The sequence below is a fragment of the Schistocerca nitens genome, chromosome 4 (genome assembly GCF_023898315.1).
Source record: "Schistocerca nitens isolate TAMUIC-IGC-003100 chromosome 4, iqSchNite1.1, whole genome shotgun sequence".
NCBI classification, from domain to species: domain Eukaryota; kingdom Metazoa; phylum Arthropoda; class Insecta; order Orthoptera; family Acrididae; genus Schistocerca; species Schistocerca nitens.
Window position 1 is genome coordinate 336,839,928 of NC_064617.1, and position 15,506 is coordinate 336,855,433.

The 15,506-nt window shown below is 41.4% G+C and overlaps 1 non-coding gene across 1 annotated transcript; it reads right to left on the minus strand.

The window, feature by feature from the left end:
• Window positions 1-11,844: 11,844 nt before the first annotated feature.
• Trnap-ugg (transfer RNA proline (anticodon UGG)) lies at window positions 11,845-11,928 on the minus strand. Its single transcript has one exon. It is a non-coding gene; the product is annotated as a tRNA-Pro (tRNA).
• Between the last annotated feature and the right edge of the window lie 3,578 nt (window positions 11,929-15,506).

A 15,506-nucleotide genomic window follows, 5' to 3' on the forward strand; every position in this document is an offset into this window, starting at 1 on the left:
CATGGTGACAGTAAAATTAATTTTATATTAGGCTGAATCATAGATTAATTTTAGGGCTGTTTATTGCACAAATTAGTAATGCAAATCTCAAGGTATCCACACAGGCTCAACATTTATTGCATAATAACACTGCGTCTGTATAGTGGGCGGAACTGTCAGGCCAAGAAGGACACAATATTATTGCGCAATATTTATGCCTGGGACGGATCAGTTAGACCTCTGCCTTCGTAGCAAACATGTTGACGATCGATGATGTGGAGACTGCATGTATTGCTATTTCAGTGGCTATGCTATACAAGACGATAAGCGAGAGGATGCGACGAAGGGCCAAAAGTGGCTCGGAAGACGTCCTTTAAACGGCCATAGAAACAGACTAAGAGAACTTGCAGCTGAGCCTGATACCGGAATTTTTTAAGGGTGAATAAGGAATCTTTCAACCATCTCCTGAACATCTTTACCTCCAGTGAACAAAAGATGCTGCTCATATACTCGCCGGATTTCATTTTTTACAACGCTGGAAGCGATCTATAAACCTGAAAAGAGTAAGATTCATTATTGTTGACGACCGGTGGGTAGTACTGTTACGTATTTCCGCTATAAATAATTCAAGTTTCTGAAACGAACAATAAGAAATAGCAGTTTTATTTCCCTGCACCTGTCGAATGATTCTACAGGTGTTCTATAAGTATTAAATTAATCAAACTACTCTCCTGAATGCACACTTTCATCTGGTTTTCCTTTTGTATCCATACGGCGTCGCTGCATCAGTTTGCTTGTCCACAAATCAGGTCTCCACAGAAACAACGCTGTATCGCACAAGGTCACCCTCACATTGTACCATATATTACGCAACATATTCAGCGGGCGTCAATATTTTAATCTGTAGTCACCTTCAATATATTGCGTAAACCGTCAATACCACTCTCGGACTGTCAGTATTATTTTGCAATACTCACTGTTGCGTAGTAACTATTGAGCGTGTTTAGTATCATAAACTGAAACGATTCGGCCCTGCCGGCCGGAGTGGCCAAGCGGATCTAGGCGCTACAGTTTGGAACCGCGCAACCGCTACGGTCGCAGAAGTTAAGTCCCATAGTGCTCAGAGCCATTTGAACTAATTTGATTTTTAAATTTTTGAGAGGTTTCACAGTAATATTTCGTTATCCTAACCAGAAGTAAACAAGCCAATATTAACCCGTGTTACGTGTAATCATTTTGCAAGTAAAGTGTGACTGCTAATGTCTGTTAAGTGTGCTCATTTTGTAAGTTAACAGTGTTGAGTAGCCACTGACCTATTTTTAAGAATAAAGTTTTAGATGAGATACACGATTTTAAAAATATGTCGTTACTCTAGAAATATTTGAAAACAACGACTCATCTGAATGAATAGAGTCACAATGTATCAAATATAAGTATGAGATTTCATTGCACCTTTACTGGGCAATTTCTCAGAACTATCAGTTTGTTCCTTACCATTGTTTACAAAGTCCTTATATATACTATGAACAGCGCCTCTCAAATAATACGTAACATATACGGTGAATAGCGACCTACAAGCTGATAAAGTGAAATGAAACTTACACGCCACTATACAAAGTAGGGGCGCTGTCTCCCACAGAACCTTATAAAAAGTTATTAAATGCTTAACATAAACATAAAAATGACAGTTATACATGGAATCAAATGCCGAAAGGCTACTCAAGGGTAAAAATAAAATAACATGTAAAGTAACTTAATTAAAAACAAATAAAGAATTCTGTTATGTTAACAGTTGATCGTGGCGTCATGAATCGATGGTGTAGCGGCAACTGATTGAAACTCTCGGTATCTTGGAGACGAAGCTGGCAGCTGCAGACGAGTTTGCGGAAACGCGAGGTAAGTCAGCTGGACTTAGGTTACGAGGCCGGAGAGTGGAGACCGATGACCCGGAAGCGTGCGACGGGCCCTAGCGCATGTTTACGAGTTGACTTCATATGCAGAAGCCGTATCTTTACCTCATAAAAATGCCCATTGAAGCCTAGCATTCAAATACGTGAAAGCTAGGAAAGCTTTATAACATTCGCTCAATGAAGGCATTTTAGCAAATTAGCGTGTGAGAGTTAAACACTTTATTAAGTTGTAGCTCGATGCTATGAACTGAAAGCACAGTGGAATAAAAGATCCATGGTACAATAAAAGCCACTAGTAGACACTGATCTGACACTATAAAATGATCAGAAGGAATTAGTTAAAAATATGAGCACACGCCAATTCCTAATGTGTCATCTATTACAACCAAAATGCAACGTAGTTTTTTTTAAGGATGTATATTAACCTATTTTATATTCTACATTGCTATGTCAGGCTGCTCTTTATTGCAGTTCTTGGTTTTGGACCGTCCACCGTTTCTATTTTTTTTTTTTTTTCCTCACAGTTTAGTACACCTTCTTGCCGGTTTCATGATTAATCTTTGTTCACTGGGCCATCTTACACTCGCTCGTCGGGAACATACTCTTTATTGATTGTGTAGTTTTTGTTTTGAAGGATGCATATTAACCTATTTTATATTATACTATGTTACAACAAAGGAATCTAAGAGTCAAGACTTCCAAAACGGAACGCAACTTCAAAAACGTTAAAAACATGTGTCTTGACAGAGCAGAGAGAAACTGTGTGATTGTGAAACAGTAGCGTTCACTTGTTGCAGCTTATATGACAAACTACTATGTTTTCATCATTTCCTTGGGTGTGATCACATTCACATTCATAAGAATACCTATATCGGGCAAGGAGGCATATCTTACTCACTTACCAGTCATACAAACTAGCAAATTAGGTGCGTCGATAAGAGAGTCATATCATATGACACAAGTACTGTCACTAATGGCGTATATAACACATCAGACGTGTTTTCCGATGGAGGACTCGGTTCACTTGTCGCCTTATCATCAAACGTTTGCGGTTCCCATTCGAAAGTCACTTCCTTTCGGGTGCTAATAGAGTGGTTGTGCAGAATCAACTGTCATTATAGGTACCTTCCTGACACCTCGCTGTTGCAAACGGACGTTACTCCATGACACAGACACAAATCTGAATAAAGCGAAAAAAAAGTTGGTACGAGGGAGTTTGAACGCAGCTCGCGCGCTTAGCATCCAACACCGTAACAACTTAACCACAACCACATTCGTCACTCCGGTTGCTCTATATGGCACTTCTTATTTTTCTGTTTTTCCACAGTCCAGTACACCTTATTCCTGTTTTCATGCTTGATCTCTATTCAGTTTTTGACGGGCCGTCAATTGGCCCCTTTTACCACTAAATCTGAGGGGGGGGGGGGGGGGGGTTGCGATGTGGAGTTTCCCTTATGAGTGAAAGATTATCATTTAGCAAGACCTCAGAATTAAGGCGGGTATTTATACATATTTCAACCTTATAAGAGATTCATTTTGTAGCCCTTGTGAACTATATGCAAAATTTCGATATTAAGTATAGAAAGCTGATGGGGGGGGTTTCAGATTTGAGACATTCTGCGAAACTAGACATACAATTTTCATCGTTCTTGTTTAGCAAATGCTCAGGAAAGTGGGTCTCTCCTACACGATAACTTGGACATCTATTATTCCGAATTTTCTGCATCCGGGATTGGAGATATTTGTCAGTTGTAGGCCTCTGATTATGTATAAAAAGCTGCTTAGCAGCGTTGTTAGTGGTCAGCGCCACGTCATGTGTTCTGTATAACATAACAGTCCGATATGACATTTCACCTAGGAAAGGAATTGTAAAATATTTGTTTACGGTATGGCTACTTTTATTAAGTAAAGACGAAAAAGTGTTCTAATTAGTTTTATCTTTATAAAGTTTTTGTACAATGCTAGACTGACACCAGTTGTTGACATCTGTACGCTTTAACGTATTAAGTTTGGTGACAACAGCAGAAGTGGTTAGAGCGATCTCAAACAAAGGCCAATCACAGCATTGAAAAATACCAATTTGTGCTTAAAGAGGTGACAGGGAGAAGCGTGAACGATGTTATCTGTCATGTCAGGTTTCCTATATATGTAAAAGTTAATTGCACTCTACTAGACGCAGTTTCAAATCGAAGAAGCTAAGTTCATGACACTGATTTTCTATTTGATATCTAAATTTAATTTTAAAGTGATTGCAATTCAGGGAGCCAGTAAGATGTATGACATTATTCACATTGGCTTTTAATATGATTGATATTATCATCGACTACCGTCTGTAGAGTGAGGTGCTAGTAGTCAGAATAATTATAATAATAAGAATAATAATATTTAAAAAAACAGATTTCAGAACTTTTAATGAAAACGTCAGCTGAGAAACTCAGCAAGAATATAAAGGCATCAGAAGATCAAAATAAATTGCAAAACGATTTAGTAAAGGTATCTGTGTGGTGCGAAAATTGGCAGTTGACTGTAAATAACGAAAAGTGTGAGATCATCCACATGGGTGCTAATAGGAATCCGTTAAACTTCGGTTACACGATAAATCAGTCAAATCTAAAGGCCGTAAATTTAACTGAATACCTAGGAATTACAATTGCGAACAACTTAAATTGAAAGGGACACCAGAAAATGTTGTGGGGAAGGGTAACCATAGACTGCTTTTTATTGGCAGGACACTTAGAAAATGGAACAGATGTACTAAAGAGACTGCCTACACTACGCTTGTCCGTATTCTTTCAGAATACTGCTCCGCGGTGTAAATCCTTACCAGATAGGGTTGACAAAGTACATCGAAAAAGTTCAAAGAAAGGCAGCACGTTTTGTATTATCGCGAAATAGGGGAGAGAGTGTCACTGCAATGATACAGGATTTGGGGTTGACATCATTAAAGCAAAGGTGTTTTTCGTTGCGGCGGGAACTTCTCACGAAATTTCAATCAGCTACTTTCTTCTCCGAATGCGAAAATATTTTGTTGACGCCGACCCACATAGGGAAAAACGACCACCATAATAAAATAAGGGAAATCAGAGCTCGCATGGAAAGATATAGATGTTCATTTTTTTCCACGCGATATGCGAGATTGGAATAATAGACAGTTGTGAAGGTGATTCGATGAATGCTCTGCCAGGTCCTTAAATTTGATTTGTAGAATATCGAAGTAGATGCAGATGTAAAAGTCAGTTCCCCATAGCGAGGCCTTAACGTAGCTGCTATAGCTGAACCTTGAAATTAAAGAAATTATACTTAATAATAGTTCTGAGAAGTGTTACAATGTCGTCATAATTCCATTTGTCGTACCTAGAGAGATTATCTTCTATAAGAAGAATCGTTTCATCTCTTGGAATATTACTGTAAAGATTTGTAATATCAAGCGATGATGCAAGCATACTGTGTAAGTAGGCTGTTTAGGTTTTTATGTTGGTAACGTCACGTAGCGCTCTGTATGAAAATCACTGGCTGTGCTGTGTGCAGTCTGTGGCTGGTTGGCATTGTTGAAATATTCGCTATTGTAGTGTTGGGCAGTTGGATGTGAACAGCGCATAGCGTTGCGCAGTTGGAGGTGAGAGATGGCAGAGATGGCAGAATTTTAAGAGCGGGCGATCTGGACGTGTGTCCGATAGAAAGAGTAAATTTGTAATACTGGATATCATGAACTCATATATATATATATATATATATATATATATATATATATATATATATATATATATATATATATAGCTGGCAGTACTGGCGCTCTCTCTATTGCAGTAGTTCGAGTAACGAAGATTTTTGTGAGGTAAGTGATTCATGAAAGGTATAGGTTATTGTTAGTCAGGCCGATTCTTTTGTGGGGATTATTGAAATTCAGACTACGTTGCGCTAAAAATATTGTGTCAGTTGAGTGATGATCAGAATAAGTAAAGAGAGAAATGTCTGAGTGCGTTCAGTTATGCTCAGCTGTTTGAAAATTAAATAACGTAAGGTGTTTACCAGCACAGTAATTCATTAATTTTTCTTAGGGGACGTTTCAACTGCCACAGGGAAAGGTATCGTCCCTTAAAGAGTTAACTAGCTCTTTCCCAGGAAAAGAAGTTTCGTATGTATAATATGAAACTTCTTGGGCAAGAAATAACCAGGCCTACCAGTTTCATTAAGGACTACATATCTCAACTATGTATCTCAACTTGTGGTCGCGAATCTGGTACCCAAGGATTCATGCTTAAAAATTTATTAGCACGGCCATTGGGAGTAAAGACCGAGTTACAGGCTTCTTTAAACTCTTCAGCGAAGTTAGTAGTGGGATTCTTACTACTGGTGAGAATTCTAGCGCTTTTTAACACAGTCGTCCTTATACAAGGTGACAGGAGATTTCGATTATCTGATTTGACGATTTTATTCTCTGAGCTTCTTTTTAATGTGCTTAACTGTAGAAAGAGAATTATTTTTCTTTTTGTGAAGAGTATTGTTAATTTCTTTTGTGACAAGATCATTAACTTTGAAGATATAAACGGTTTAATTTGGAAGAACATAAGTTGTACGGAAATGAGTAGATATACTGGGGACAGGACTGCTCATTAGTGGTATACTTTATCGTGGAAGGTCAAGGCAAACGTCACGAAGAATTACGTCGATGGTAGTGATACTCGAGAATGAAGATGTCTGTTACTCACAAGGTTCTGTCAGCTGCAGATGGGGATAAACTACGTGACGGCAGCCTACTTCCTGCCGGGTTCGAAAGAATCCCGCGCTCCTGAGGAATGTGGAGCCGGCGGTGGTTCCTGCAACCCGGTTGTGCCAGTAAGTGGCCGGTCCGCCAGAGAGCGGTCGCCTTCTTGAGGACAGGCGAGGTCGCTGAGGCCGGCGGGCGGACACGCTACCAAGTCCGGCGCCAGTCACATACCAGCAGGGTTTTGCACCAGGCACGACTGACCACTAAAGAGGCAACTGCGTATACAGGGTGTTACAAAAAGGTACGGCCAAACTTTCAGGAAACATTCCTCACACACAAAGAAAGAAGATATGTTATGTGGACATCTGTCCGGAAACGCTTACTTTCCATGTTAGAGCTCATTTTATTACTTCTCTTCAAATCACATTAATCATGGAATGGAAACACACAGCAACAGAACGTACCAGCGTGACTTCAAGCACTTTGTTAGGGGAAATGTTCAAAATGTCCTCCGTTAGCGAGGATACATGCATCCACCCTCCGTCGCATGGAATCCCTGATGCGCTGATGCAGCCCTGGAGAATGGCGTATTGTATCACAGCCGTCCACAATATGAGCACGAAGAGTCTCTACATTTGGTACCGGGGTTGCGCAGACAACAGCTTTCAAATGCCCCCATAAATGAAAGTCAAGAGGGTTGAGGTCAGGAGAGCGTGGAGGCCATGGAATTGGTCCGCCTCTACCAATCCATCGGTCACCGAATCTGTTGTTGAGAAGCGTACGAACACTTCGACTGAAATGTGCAGGAGCTCCATCATGCATGAACCACATGTTGTGTCGTACTTGTAAAGGCACATGTTCTAGCAGCACAGGTAGAGTATCCCGTATGAAATCGTGATAACGTGCTCCATTGAGCGTAGGTGGAAGAACATGGGGCCCAATCAAGACATCACCAACAATGCCTGCCCAAACGTTCACATAAAATCTGTCTTGATGACGTGATTGCACAATTGCGTGCGGATTCTCGTCAGCCCACACATGTTGATTGTGAAAATTTACAATTTGATCACGTTGGAATGAAGCCTCATCCGTAAAGAGAACATTTGCACTGAAATGAGGATTTACACATTGTTGGATGAACCATTCGCAAAAGTGTACCCGTGGAGGCCAATCAGCTGCTGATAGTGCCTGCACACGCTGTACATGGTACGGAAACAACTGGTTCTCCCGTAGCACTCTCCATACAGTGACGTGGTCAACGTTACCTTGTACAGCAGCAACTTCTCTGACGCTGACATTAGGGTTATCGTCAACTGCACGAAGAATTGCCTCGTCCATTGCAAGTGTCCTCGTCGTTCTAGGTCTCCCCCAGTCGCGAGTCATAGGCTGGAATGTTCCGTGCTCCCTAAGACGCAGATCAATTGCTTCGAACGTCTTCCTGTCGGGACACCTTCGTTCTGGAAATCTGTCTCGATACAAGCGTACCGCGCCACGGCTATTGCCCCGTGCTAATCCATACATCAAATGGGCATCTGCCAACTCCGAATTTGTAAACATTGCACTGACTGCAAAACCACGTTCGTGATGAACTTGTTGATGCTACGTACTGATGTGCTTGATGCTAGTACTGTAGAGCAATGAGTCGCATGTCAACACAAGCACCGAAGTCAACATTACCTTCCTTCAATTGGGCCAACTGGCGGTGAATCGAGGAGGTACAGTACATACTGATGAAACTAAAATGAGCTCTAACATGGAAATTAAGCGTTTCCGGACACATGTCCACATAACAACTTTTCTTTATTTGTGTGTGAGGAATGTTTCCTGAAAGTTTGGCCGTACCTTTTCGTAACACCCTGTATACCAGTGGTGGGAAGTATCGTCGTTGGACGATCATAAGATAATTCAAAAAGAGGTGGACAAAATTTTAATTTGGAGTAAGGACTGGTAGCTCTCTTTAAAAGTGGATTAATGTAAAATAATGAATATCACAAAGTGAAAGAACAACTTTAAACCGTGAAAATATGTTTTATAGTCCAGTTGACCATGGTTTCGACTCCTAAAGTAAGGGAGTCTTCATCAGAATTCATATTACATAAATAAGGGGGATACAAAGTTAGTCATTAATAAGAAAAATACAAGACAGTAATAATTAATATTCGTATATAAAGACGTACTTACATACGTAAAAAGTTGAGCATTACAGCTCTCGTCATACAATTTTAACACCAAAAATGCCACGTCACATAATAAAGCATCCTACGTAAAAGTTTTATTGTCATTTCTAGTTAAAAATTAAAGATTGTCGCTAATGGCTGCTTGTGTATACTGAAACAGGTGGCATCAGACTGTGTGGCGCGTGCGCCGGCTATACTACGATGTGGACATGAGGTGTGACGCCATCTAGTGATGAAAATTGCTAACATCTGCTTTACGTGATAGAAAGGTTACAGCAGTTTGTATAGCATATGTGTCTACAAATATTAAACATTTTATAGTACGAAGACATATTATAATTTCAAAGCAGTAAGAAATTATGAAAAAATTTTTTCAGTAATTTGTTACAGTAAAATACAGTAAATGATTAAACTGCGATAAGACTATGGGGAGGAAAACAACATTTCAGAAAAAATACATGAGGAAAAATTGACACAGATGAAACATATCTTTTAAGGATCCTTCAGCAAAGGTTTGAAGCCACTGAAAAAATTCTTGTTACGTAACTGTAACTGTTCATTAAGAATAAGGTTATCATTGAAAGAGAAGTGTTTGAATATTTCCATTTCCTCAAGAACATCAAGTCTACGACCTTTTTTCTCTGTGTGCAGATTATTAATTTCATTAATTTCCTTAGGTTTGTGGCCTGTGATCAGCAAATGATCAGCGAAAGGAGAATTATGAATGTTAGTGCATTTTTCCCCCAATAGGTGCTCTTTATATCTGACTGTAAAAGTTCGCCGTGCTTGTCCTCTATAATGTGAAGGACATGTGTCGCAAATGATTTTATAGACTCCTGAATGTAACAAAGGGGAACGTACTGATTTTAAATTATGAAGGAGATTACTTTTCAGGTTATTATTAGTGGAGAACGTAACATTGCAGTTGTATCTGGTTTTAAGGAGGCGCTGGATTCTGTAAGAGATGGGCCCTAAAAACGGAATGGAAAAATATTTCTTTTCTTGCTGTAATCTGGTTACAAGATTAGTCGTGACCATCTTGATAATGTCACGTAATACATGTGTCTAGAAGCCATTTGAAACGTCACGAGCTTGTAAAATCAGTATGCAAATGGAAGACTAAATGGTTCAAATGGCTCTGAGCACTATGAGACTTAACATCTGAGGTCATCAGTCCCCTAGAACTTAGAACTGCTTAAACCTAACCAATCTAAGGACATCACACACATCCATGCTCGAGGCAGGATTCGAACCTGCGACCGTAGTGGTCGCGTGATTCCAGACTGAAGTGCCCAGAACCGCTTGGCCACAAAGGCAGGAAGACTAAGATTTATTGGAAGTGTTCTGAGGAAATGCAAAGCATCTATAAACGAAATTGCATACAATACGATAGAGTTACCAGTTCTAGAATATTGTTCCAGTATTTGATGGCTTTATAAGTTGTCATGACGACAGACATCGAACGAATTCAGAGAAGCTGCTGAAGTGGTAACAGGTCTTTATAGCTCATACGAAAGTAAAAATAGTTTCGAGGAAGACTACGCCGCCATTTTGATACCAGCAAGGTATATCTTCCGTAGTAATCGTTTAATTAAGGGAAGAGAAATTAGAACACGAACAGAGACAGAAAGATACTTATTTTTTCATTCGCTCAATACGCGAATGCAATTGGAAAGAAAACACGGTCCAATCAAATTAACGTGACCATCGACTATGTTCGATGCTAACATGTAGTAACCACTCACAGACGGCAGGTGGCAGCACTAGCAGAGGAGGGTACGTAAAACCTGTCGGAGGGACTTGGAAAACCGTGCAGTCGTTGTTCTAATGCAGACACAGAGCTAATTATCTGATGTCAAACAGGCAAGATCGTTGGCTTTCGGGCAAAGGCGGGAAACAGTTAAGTATGTAAAATGTTTGCGTGTCGCCGTGGTTAAAGTACACCGTGTAGGGCAAAATGGCGCTATCTGAAATCGACACCACGGCCACAGATGACAGGTAGGTGTGAATGACGGGTGCGGTGTACAGGCAAACAGACGTGCAACAGTTGGCCAGATGAACCAACAGTGTCTCCTCAACGACCGTCCAGCGAACGTTGCCGCATATGGACCTCCACAGCAGGCTCCTGGTTCATGTACCCATGCTGACTCCTGATCATCGGCGACGAAGGCTGGAATTTGCAAGCCAATATCGTATCAGGGCGTCCATTGTATTGTGTCTCACTGTTTAGAGGCACAAAACGCGTGGGTGTTTTCAGCTCGTTACTAGATGCAAATAAGTAGGAGGCCGAGTTGATAGGAGCTGAAGGAGTCCAGGTGGCAATAATATGCGGTACGGCACACTGTCAGAGAGAGAAGAACTATTATTCAAGAAACACGTAGTACAATGAAATTTACTTATCTTCAGTAGTTTGTTGGACTGCAGCTACGGCTATAACTAACGCAATATATTCTCAGGGACTAAGCCTGGTGGGCCCTCCTCAGAGAATCAATGCAAACAGAACTGGCTGAGGGCCGATTATGAAAGTGCGTCTGCCTGGGTTGAAATCTAGCTAGGAAGTGAACGAGGCAGACTCCAGTTCCGTCGAGCTGCACAGCCCGCTACAGTGCGCTGTGCTCGGCAGACGACGGGCTGCCAAGGCAATGATACTACAGATTGAGTGGCGACAAGTGGCCTTTTCAGATGAATCACCTTTTATGTTCCATAAGACTGCCGCTGGAGTGTACGGCATGAAACGACTGTAAGCAAACACCCTGCAACAATCATCCGAAGAGTCCAGGCCAACGAAGGGTGTATGGCATTCCCTGGGTGATCTCTTCAATCTCGAAGCCAAAATGGATTAACACAGATATGCATCTATCCTTGCGGACCATGTCAAACCCAACATGCAGTTTGTTTTTCCTCGGCACGATTGCATCTACCAGCAGGGCAATGCAACGTGTCACACAGTTCGCCGTGTACATGGTTCAAATGGCTCTGAGCACTATGGGACTTAACTTCTAAGGTCATCAGTCCCCTAGAACTTAGAACTACTCAAACCTAACTAACCTAAGGACATCACAAACATCCATGCCCGAGGCAGGATTCGAACCTGCGACCGTAGCGGTCGCGCGGTTCCAAACTGTAGCGCCTAGAACCGCTCGGCCACCCGGGCCGGCTCGCCGTATACATGCTTGTTTCTAAGAGCACCAGAATGTGTTTACCATACTCCACCGACCATCAGACTTCCCGGATTTAAACCCAGTCGATAATCTGTGGGACCACTTCGATCGGGGTGTTCGCGCCATGGATGCTAAATTGAGAAACAGCTGGCCACGGCAGTGAAGTCGGCATGGTTCCACTTCATTCTCGGTACCTCCCAGAATCTCATTGACCCCGCTGCGAAAGATAGTTATTCGGGCTTTTGGCAGTTGATTGCAGTAATGTGACTGAACAGAGTAATTTGGTAGGGGTGACCAGAGTTAGTTGCCATAAGGGGCTAGTTGTCACACTGCTTTAATTCCAGCCATTGTGGAGTAGAGCGCTGCCTTAGTGCTAATGGGGAGTTTACGTAAAGTTGCACCATACTCCGTAACCTCAGTCTGCTTGGGAAGGTCACGAAGGAAGGACCCCTTTTTCATCGTTTTTCTGACTGGTTATCAAATTTTTTGGTTGTATTTTTTTCCTTTTTTGTTCTGTTGAACCCGAAGAGCGAATTGAAGTGCTGTTGATGGCGGGTTGCGAAAAAGTGGTCAACACTGGTTGCATACATGCATCACAGTCTTTTATTTCTGATGTATGGGATTGTGTGGTATCCATTTTGTTTTTGACATCCCTTTACTGCTAGTTGGCATAGTTAGGAAATTTTTGGAAATTGATAGTAGGTTGCTATGGGACCAAACTGCTGAGGGCATCGGTCCCTAGGCTTACACACTACTTAATCTAACTTAAACTAAATTACGCTAAGGAAAACACACTCGCCAATGCCCGAGGGAAGAGTCGAACCTTCGACGGTGGTAGCTGTGCGAACCGTGGCAAGGCGCCTCAGGCCGCTCGGAGTATGAGTCACTTGGCATAGCTATACTACCAAGTCATGAAGACCAACAAGGAATAACCCACCATCTCAGCGGCCTAATGTACACCCTGAGTACGTTTAAATGTCTTTGATTTGATGCAGTATAATACGCATCAGTAACCTGGGAAGATTGTCGACCCCGATGGCAACGAGATTAGTGTGTCTTCCATGCACAAAAACGGGGAAGTCTGAATATGGCTAGACGAGAATGATTAAATTTCGTGCGACCACAATAAAATTGAGTGAAAATTGAATCACTTGTTCCAATAAACAACTGCCTAACTCCTACATTTGTGGTGGATTTATAACATTGAACTAATACTATTTGAATATCTACAGGTAGCTATAATAATAAGCAGATCTTACTTTTCTTGATGATTTCATACACTGAAATTCTAATGTTGTGTGTGCATTTAACAAGAATTTGTTTTTGTTCAAGTTTTTTTTCTCATGACAAATTTATTTTTTGTAGATTTTATTCTTTGAAAGGAAGTTACCCCCAGTTTGATGAAATAAAATGTGGTTCCTTGAAAATTTCTGTGTTCAGCTTGAGGATCCGTATTAGATCTGATTATGCCGACTCACTCTTAGGCGCATGCCAACTAATCCTGCGCTCAGAGTTAGCTGCCATAGTTGTAAGCTGTTAGGGAAGAGGTTCCCCACATACGTATTTAATTATTAGGTCCTAGATGATTTTTTTAATCATAAAGTTGAGCTGTCCGCCGCATTCACTAGAAACTCTCCATGTATTGCATAAAAAAAAATCAAAACCCAAAATCTGTGCCATCTAGCCTCGGTCTCCAGTTTCATGTACACTCCACCACCCACTGATCAGTGTGACCAACTGCAGATTCTTGCAACAGTATTCTGTGTGTATTGTACGCCGTATCTGACTACTAAACTTTGCCTATCTCACATCATCCGCCAATGACTGCCATCGATAGCATCCCCAGCCTTGCCCAGACCGCACATATTTGGCACGAACAGGCTACAGAGGGAACCTGCTGTGCTCTTAGTGACAAGAGATCACTCTTAAGCTACAGCGACCTCGCGCGCCCCACTTAATATACACTACCTGATCAAAAGTATGCGGACTCACATTTAATACGGAATTGACCACTAGATGTCACGAGATTATTTGTATCGAGGAGGCAGGCGTGCCAGGGTAACCCGTGCAAGTGTGTGAACTGCTGTGGCAAGGTGCCTTAGTGCCTAGGAGACCCGGATTCGATTAACAGCCTGGGTACAAATTTTCACTCGCAGCTTCAGTCTAAATTCACATTGAAGAGGCGATGAATTTAGTAACGGAGAGAAGTGTGGAGGAAGTAAAACTGTAGAGGCAGACCAAGGCTTGACAACAACAAGCAGCTTCATACGGATGTAGGCTGCAGTATTTATGCAGAGACGAAAACAGATTAACATGGAGGGCTTCATCAAACCACTCTTCTTAATGACGAACGACAAGTAACATCAGAAAAAAATATGTTTTATATCTCTAAAAGCACATTCTTTGAAAGACTGGAAACCGTATATTTCTCAGTTTATAGATGTTTAAATGTCATGCGTGAGAGGAACCTCGTGACTGATAACACTGATTACGTATCGAAGTAATTTAATGTAAAAATACGCTAACTACTTGCAGAAGTTTATATTAAGTTTTCAAAAAAGTCACCACCGATTTTGATTTTGTTTCTTCAATTTTCTTCGCAGCACTGACACGTAGTTCTTGTGCTGACATCGGTTATTTTTATGAGGACACTACTGTTTATAAATCGAGCTGATTCAACTTTTGCGTTTGTTCTTTTTTTTTCTTCTGTAGACTTGTCTTTTCATCCTCCCGTGCATACAAATAGCTAGTCGAGGTAGATCCGGTGACCCTCATGACCAGTGAATGAGACGACTGCAGCCGACACCAGCCGTGCTGATGTAATGTCGGGCAGACTTGTGTATGCGGGACGCCAGTACATGTTGAAATGCTCTGTGTGTTTGTCGTAGGACAAGGACTACCGAATGGGGAACAGCTCATGCATGTTCGATAATCTATTAAATTATACGTTCACTAAGAACCTAATATGCTCTGAGTAGCAACTGTCTTTGTCAAACACAGGAGGAAACGTTTCCGAAATCCACAGCCTCTCTACGGTAAAGAAATCTTCTCATCACTCTCCTTAGAGAGCGAGCGCATGTGTGTTGTGATTTGTTGCGTACTACTTGTTCATTTTCCTGATAAAGAGCCGGCCGCAGTGGCCGTGCGGTTAAAGGCGCTGCAGTCTGGAACCGCAAGACCGCTACGGTCGCAGGTTCGAATCCTGCCTCGGGCATGGATGTTTGTGATGTCCTTAGGTTAGTTAGGTTTAACTAGTTCTAAGTTCTAGGGGACTAATGACCTCAGCAGTTGAGTCCCATAGTGCTCAGAGCTATTTGAACCATTTTTCCTGATAAAGTCTGCGCAAAAAGTAATTGCGTAACTATTCTCTGAGCATACGTGTTTACTTCATCGGTGGCATACGGCATTTCGAGGAATTTAGGTCGTGTCCTGTATTGTACTCTTCTTTCTAATGTTTTGTCTCCTGGGAGAACCATCATCAGAGACTATGAAGCTAGATGATCACATTCTTCGATGTTTAATTCTGAAAACAGGAAATACTCTTACTTCGAACCCTTCAGTTGTATAAAGA